The sequence below is a fragment of the Marmota flaviventris genome, chromosome 12 (assembly GCF_047511675.1).
Source record: "Marmota flaviventris isolate mMarFla1 chromosome 12, mMarFla1.hap1, whole genome shotgun sequence".
Classification (NCBI taxonomy): Eukaryota; Metazoa; Chordata; class Mammalia; order Rodentia; family Sciuridae; genus Marmota; species Marmota flaviventris.
In genome coordinates this window covers 63052628-63059456 of record NC_092509.1, presented here as the reverse complement: position 1 = coordinate 63059456, position 6829 = coordinate 63052628, and positions in this window count along the sequence as shown.

Sequence of the window (6829 nt, the reverse complement as noted above, 5' to 3'; positions counted from 1 at the left end):
AAAGGGAGAGGGAAAGGAAGAGGGTGCTGACATAGAGACAATATCCAGGTGAACATTAATCACCGGGCACAGTAAGAGAGGAAAGGCGGCCTTAAACCAAGTGGCCAGACTTGAGCTGCTTTGGAGAGATGATCTGGGGGAAGGGGTGTAGGCAGGATGCTCCCACTGAAACCAACAGAGACATGTCAAGGAGAGCCAGCTTTGTCATTAAGGTGAACTCAGTGAATCTGGAGTGTCTGCAGACCCTCTGAGAAAACGCACAATGCATCCTCAGCCACAGCTAGCTGAGCCCAGGATGTCAGGCAGGACTGGAGACCCAGAGCCAGGTGCTGGGTGTGTGTTGGGTAAAACACTGTACAGGAGTGACAGAGTGTGTGTGGGGGGGAGGTGTATGGAGAAAACTGTTTTCCAAAAATATTCTATTCCTGGCATTTCCCCAATTTGTTCTTGGCCAGCTGCCTGAAGAGTGAAGTCCGGGCTCTCCATTTGGAATATTCTTTCTATCTTTCTTCTCACTCATTGAATTGCTTCAAGGTTCATTTAAAAAGCCAACTTTTCTGAGAAGGTGTCCTGGACTCACCCGTGTTGCTTATGCCCCTCTTTACTTCTATTTAGCATTGAATGGTACTTAATTAATTCACAGAGGGGGATGAGAAGAGACAGGTTGAGAACAGGAAGTACAAGAATGCCAGATCAAATGTATAAGATAATAAAATCCATTGACATTTAAATATGTACTCACCCGAATTATCTCCTGATTCCAATGAGCCTGCAGGGTAGGTAGTGCACGTTTCCTTCATTAGTCTCATTTATAAATAAGAAAACTGAAGCTCAGTTTGAAACTGTCAAAAGTCTAAAACTGGAAATAGGAGTTGGACTTATTTGTTCATTCTTGTGTTTATTCATTACCTGAGAATTGAGCTACTAGGTAGTGTCGAAGGTATTGTGACAGGAGCTGACATTGATGGATTAAACCAAGCTTTATTCTAGTGGGAGAGAGGGAAATAAGTAAGGGTTTAATATCATGTCATGAAGCAAGAGTGTTATGAAGAATATTCTGTAGAGTAGGATGCAGAGAGAATGGGGTAGGCAGAGATTCGGTTCTCTGTGTCCTGGGTCCCTTCTGGGCACCATGCTGCAAAGTCATTGAAGGAAGCAGGTGGTCCTGAAGAGTTGTGCAGCTGTCTCCTGGAGATGCTGCCTCAGTCCTGGACCGTGACATTTGAGCACCAGAATGCATCCAGCATTAGGTGCCCGTCCCAATCCCAGGCCCTACAAAGCTCCCCATAAACTCCCACAAAACTGGATTGCCTTACCTAGATTCATATGTAACCTATAAATTCCATAGAGGCCAGAGTCACTGGCACAAGTTTATAATATATATGCAGATCAATCAATTGATTGACAAAATAAAATCAATTAAAATAGTGGAATACTGTTCTCTTAATTCAATACTTATGAAGGTTACATTCAATTCTATAGAGAGATTTCCAAGCCTATGTATGGATGGGGCCCTCTCCAAAATAATGGTGGGCCTCTCCACCATTCTGTAAAGCCAAGAAGCTCCCTTTCTATGCAAACCCTATTGGGTAGTCCAGGACCAAATATATTCTACTAGGCAACCAGATCAGTGTAGCTTACAATAAGTAAGACAGCTGCATCGATTTGTGACATTTTTTCCAAGATGAACTGCTATGGTTTGGACCTTAAATGTTCCCCAATGGCCCATGTATTAAAGACTTAGACCCTAGCTTTATGCTATCAGGAGGTGAAGAAAACATGAAGTAGGGCCAGTTGGGAGGTGTTCTAGTCATTGGGGGTATGCCCTTGAGGTTGATAGTGGAACCCCAGACTCTTCTTCTTTCTCTTTTTTGCTTTTTGGACATGAAATAAGAAGTTATTTGTTCTGTCATGTGTTCCCCATCATGATGTGCTCTCTCTCCACAGGCCCAAAAGGAACAGAGCCAATTGGTCATGAACTAAATCTTTCAAAATCATGATCCAAAATAAACCTTTTCTCTTTAAAATATGATTATCTCAAGTGTTTGTTATAGTAACAGAAAGCTGACTAACACATAGGCCTTGTTATATTGTAAATGGTATAGGGTAGTAGAAAGAGGTGTGAACAAGAGGCTAGCAAAACAGAAAACAAGAATTGCCCGAATTTTCAAAACCAAACTAAGGAATTTCTGAGTCATGTTTGCCAAGGTAAGGGACAAAGACAAAATGAGGTCAACTCTTTCAGGTTATCTGTTCAATTTCCACAAACACCTGGGTTGTACTTTTATTTCTTAAAAATTTTATTTACAGCACCATTGAACATCTTTCACCTTCAAAAGGTACGCAGAAATACATACATTGTTGGGGGGAGTCGCATGCAGTTAGTAATGAGTTATTTAAACTCTATATCTTAAAGTTTTAACAACCTCCCAAATGTAATGATTACACTTTAGCAAAATTGCGTATGAAGATAGAAGGAGGACTTTAAGCAACAAAGCTCCACAATATTGTAACATAACCTCAAACCTCCAAGAAGGGGTCATTTTCCCTTGTGAATCAACCTTTCTGGGTTGTTCTCATTAGAATTCAGAACAGGTTCAGAGTTGCTGGCCTGGCTTTGTAGAAGAGGTGACAGTTGATCATTTAGCAAGCATTCAAGAAAGTTCCATGTAAACAACAAAACACCTGGTAAAAGAAGTGCCAGAAAATAACACATCTACATTAGCTAAACTTCAAGTCCATAAGAACATTTGGACTACAGTGAGAATTATGGTCTGATGAAAGTTCCATTTTCCTGATTCAATAACTTCATTCCTACTGTGGCCACTCGGGTATAAAGACACTCAGAAGTGCAAATAGATGACAGTTGATCAGGTTAAAGGCAGAGCTATAGGACAGACATCCAGTCAGAGATCATTTATCTAAACACAAAAACCCAAATCAAGAAGTGTATCCCCATTTTTCCTAAACTAGTCTTATTTGCAGTCTTGAACTACAAGAGTATGAAAATCATTTAAAAGCAAGATACTTCCAAATTCTGTTAATATATGTCGCCCCCTCAGAAAAAATAGATAGGATTTGGCAAGGGATTAAGCTAGTCATAAAGGATGAAGAATGTTTTAATGTCTAAACTTGTCATAAGCACTAAGATGAGCTCCTTACCAAAAACTAATAACAAGAAACATCGAGTTTAAAATTGAGAATTTTAAATATGAAAAACTTAAAACTTTAACCCCAAGAATCGATTGTGCTGATATTACCCAGTCTCATTCATGGTGTGCTCATCAAATTGAAGCTACCCAAGAGTTGAAGAAATTATCACAGAACAGAGAGCAAATAGTTTTCTTTTCACTGCATTCATTATCCTAATGTTGGATTGGTATAGCAGGATTTTTAAAATTATATTTTTTTTCTTTAAATGCCCCAAATTCCTAGGTAGAGACAACCAGTCATTTTTATAGTTTAATCTCAACATTTAAAACATTGTTTGACTGAGGGAGTAACTGAGTGGCATAGCACGTGTTTAGCATGTGCAAGATCCTGGGTTTGATCCCTAGCACAACAAATAAAATAAGCACTATTTTTAAAGAGCGAATCCTGAAAAACTGATGATATTAAAAGTACTATTGGGCTCTGGAGGGACTTCATCAACAACAGCCCTAAGACCCTTAGTATAAGCCAGTTGTTCAGAACTAGGGGTAAAAATTTTCCCCACAGGGCGTCTGGCAATGTCACAGACATTTCTAGCTGCCACAACTTGGGGAGATGCTACTGGCATCAAATGAATAGAAGCCAGAGATGTTGCTAAACATCCTGTAATACACAGGACATCCCCACACATCAGGAATTGTCCAGTTGAAAATATCAATAATGTCAAGATTGAAAAACCTGGTTTATGGGCTGGGGATGTGGCTCAAGTGGTAGCGCGCTTGCCTAGCATGCGTGAGGCACTGGGTTCGATTCTCAGCACGACATAAAAAAAATAAAATAAAAGATATTGTGTCCACCTAAAACTAAAAAATAAATATTAAAAAAAAAAAGCCCGGTTTAAACAGAGCAGAAGCTTCGATTGTCACAGAGAAGCTGCCTTACTAAGCACATCCTGCCTCGTGTAAATTCTAAATTTCAATTTCAGGTTTTCCTCCTGAGAAGTACCACTATTAATCCCTTGGAATTATATAAAATGATGCCTTTCATACATGTTTTTCTCATAACCCATACTAAAAAAATAATTTTTTGTTTTACATCCTAGTATGCACAGGCATTTGTGAAGGCCTTAAGTAAATTAAATCCTCAAATAATATCTCCCTGTTTTATTGACATTTTATCAAAAAGTTAGACAGTATTTTTTTCTGACAACAATGAGACTAGTGGCCTTGTGAATATTCATAACGGCCAAATAGCATGGAAAAAAAATCAGCCTCTATTTTCAAAAACAAAGCGGAAAGTTGGAAAATTAAGCAGTTTTAGCAGTTCTAGTGCTTTCTACAATGTTCCATAGAAAGAACTTGTTCCATAGAACGAGAAGGACAAGAGAGCTATAGAAAGTGCTAGAAGGATAAATAGCCAGACTAGCATGCAGAACAAAATGGTTCTGACCTGACACACAAAGGATGCCACAAACTTTATAAAAAACATTTTCAGGGCCAGGGGTTTAGCTCAGTGGCAGAAACTTTGCCTACCATGTGCAAGCCCTTTTGTTTGATACCCAGCACTGAAGGGGGTTGGGTGGGGGGGCGGGGAATTAAATGCTTAAAAAAAAAGGAGAGCATTTTCTGGAATGAACTTTTAAGCATACAAGAACACAAACTGAGTGGCAGTATTTCTCTAATCTAAAAAACTCTTGTTTTAAATCTACTGTTCATCAGATGTAGCTATCATCAAACAGCACTGATTCAGAGGGAAAAAGAAAACTCTTTCATTTCCTTGGGAGAATTCAAAGAGAGAACAACTGAAGGGAGAGTAGAACCCAAATTAAAGTACCATACAGCAGGTGACAAATGCAACTCGCCTAACCCAATTTTTAAAAACTGCACTTATTCAGCTTGTTTGGATTTTATTAAATGCACTTAGCCAAACTATCTTTAAAAGGCATTATTTTTCACTGGCCCTCACCCATAATTTGGGATATTTATAAGTGTCAATCAAGATAGTTTTCTGAGGTAATATTTAATTATGTTGGAATTAAGTGCTTTCTCCTTTCCAGAAAAATACCTTAGAGATTAAGTAAAGGTCATTGTTTAGAAACAAGCTGAAATGCATTCCTTTAGCCAGCTGCACAAAAACTGCAAAATTACAATTTTTCCCTTTTAATAAAGAGAAAATGGTGTGAAATCAAATTAGACCTTCAAATTTGGAAGTAAGAGACAGATTTCTTCTTTGGCTCCAGCTAAGGCATCTCAAGCAATATTTAGGTAGGAGAATTTGGTTCACATCTCACTATGGTGAGTTTCTTAGAGAATCCTCTGGTTTATGTGAGAGTACATGTCTCACTTTTGATACTAAAAATAGAAATGGTGTCTTACTATTTACCCCCCACCCGACTTATAAAGTGCATATAACCTAATTCAATAAACTTCTAGAGATGAACACATTTTTAGGAATTTTTCTATGTACCTGTTTACAGCCAATTTAAACTTAGCTAATAAACTTGCAAAGAATAAAGAATTTTCTATCTTACATCATGATCATAGCTGTTTACTTACTAGCATTCAATTTTAGGACTAAGACCAAGAAATTTTTATTTTTTTGAGTCAGGGTCTCACTGTGTTGCCCAAACTGGCTTCAAACTCCCCTGGGCCCCAAATGATTCTCCTGCTCAGCCTCCTGAGTAGCTGGGACTACAGGTGTACACCACCTTCCCTGACAAAGACAAATATTTTTAAAATGATGCCTGTGATAAAAAAAAAAAATGCAGATATTGTTTGTTATGATCCCAGCGCTTTTAATAAAGCCTGTGCAGATTCCAAACAGGACTCAAAGCTTACAACCTAGAAAAGGAGAGTTTTCAGTCAGTCTTACAACCTATCAAAGAAAATGCTGGCTCTCTAGGGGACCTCCCATTTCACACACCTAGGAGACTGTTTGGCTTAAATACTAATACCTAAACAATCTGTTAAATACACAAAAGATACTTCTCCACTACTAATGTAGTTCAGTTATGTGTCTAAATTAGATTATAATAAATTTTTTATTTGAACTTGGTAATATGAGTCAGAGATCTAAAAGAAAACACTAAGCTCTTCAAAACACATTAAAAGCAGCAGTTAAATTAACTCTCGTTTCTCACTAAGACATCAACTTTTCCATCAAGTTGCTATATGGCAACTGTAATAAATACTTTAAAACATGTCTAATTAAAGGAACATCAGTATAGCTTATTTATTTGGCAGAAATAAGCACTCAATAGCTCGCATTCTCCTATGTCAGGAATACTCATTTTCCCCTGGTAAATGTCACACAGATCAATGTGATCATATAAAAAGAGACTCTAAGGAAATTTTAACAAATAAGTAAATCATCATCAAAGCAATACATGATAGTAATCCCAACTGGAGACTCTAAATGATAGCAAATAAGTACATAAGGAAATAGAAGTATTCCCATACTTCCAAGTGAAAAGAAGGTATTTAAACATCTAAAACATGCTATAACCAAAGATCAGTTCCCAGCAGAAAGTAAACATTAGTTTTCTTTAGCCTAACAAACTGAAAAGATGGTCCAAAAAAAATACATTTTTCTCCTTACCCACTAGAATCCACCTCCTCTAATGCTTTGAGAACATTTTATACCTTAACAGGTATTTATTTTACATTTATCCAAGTTGAAT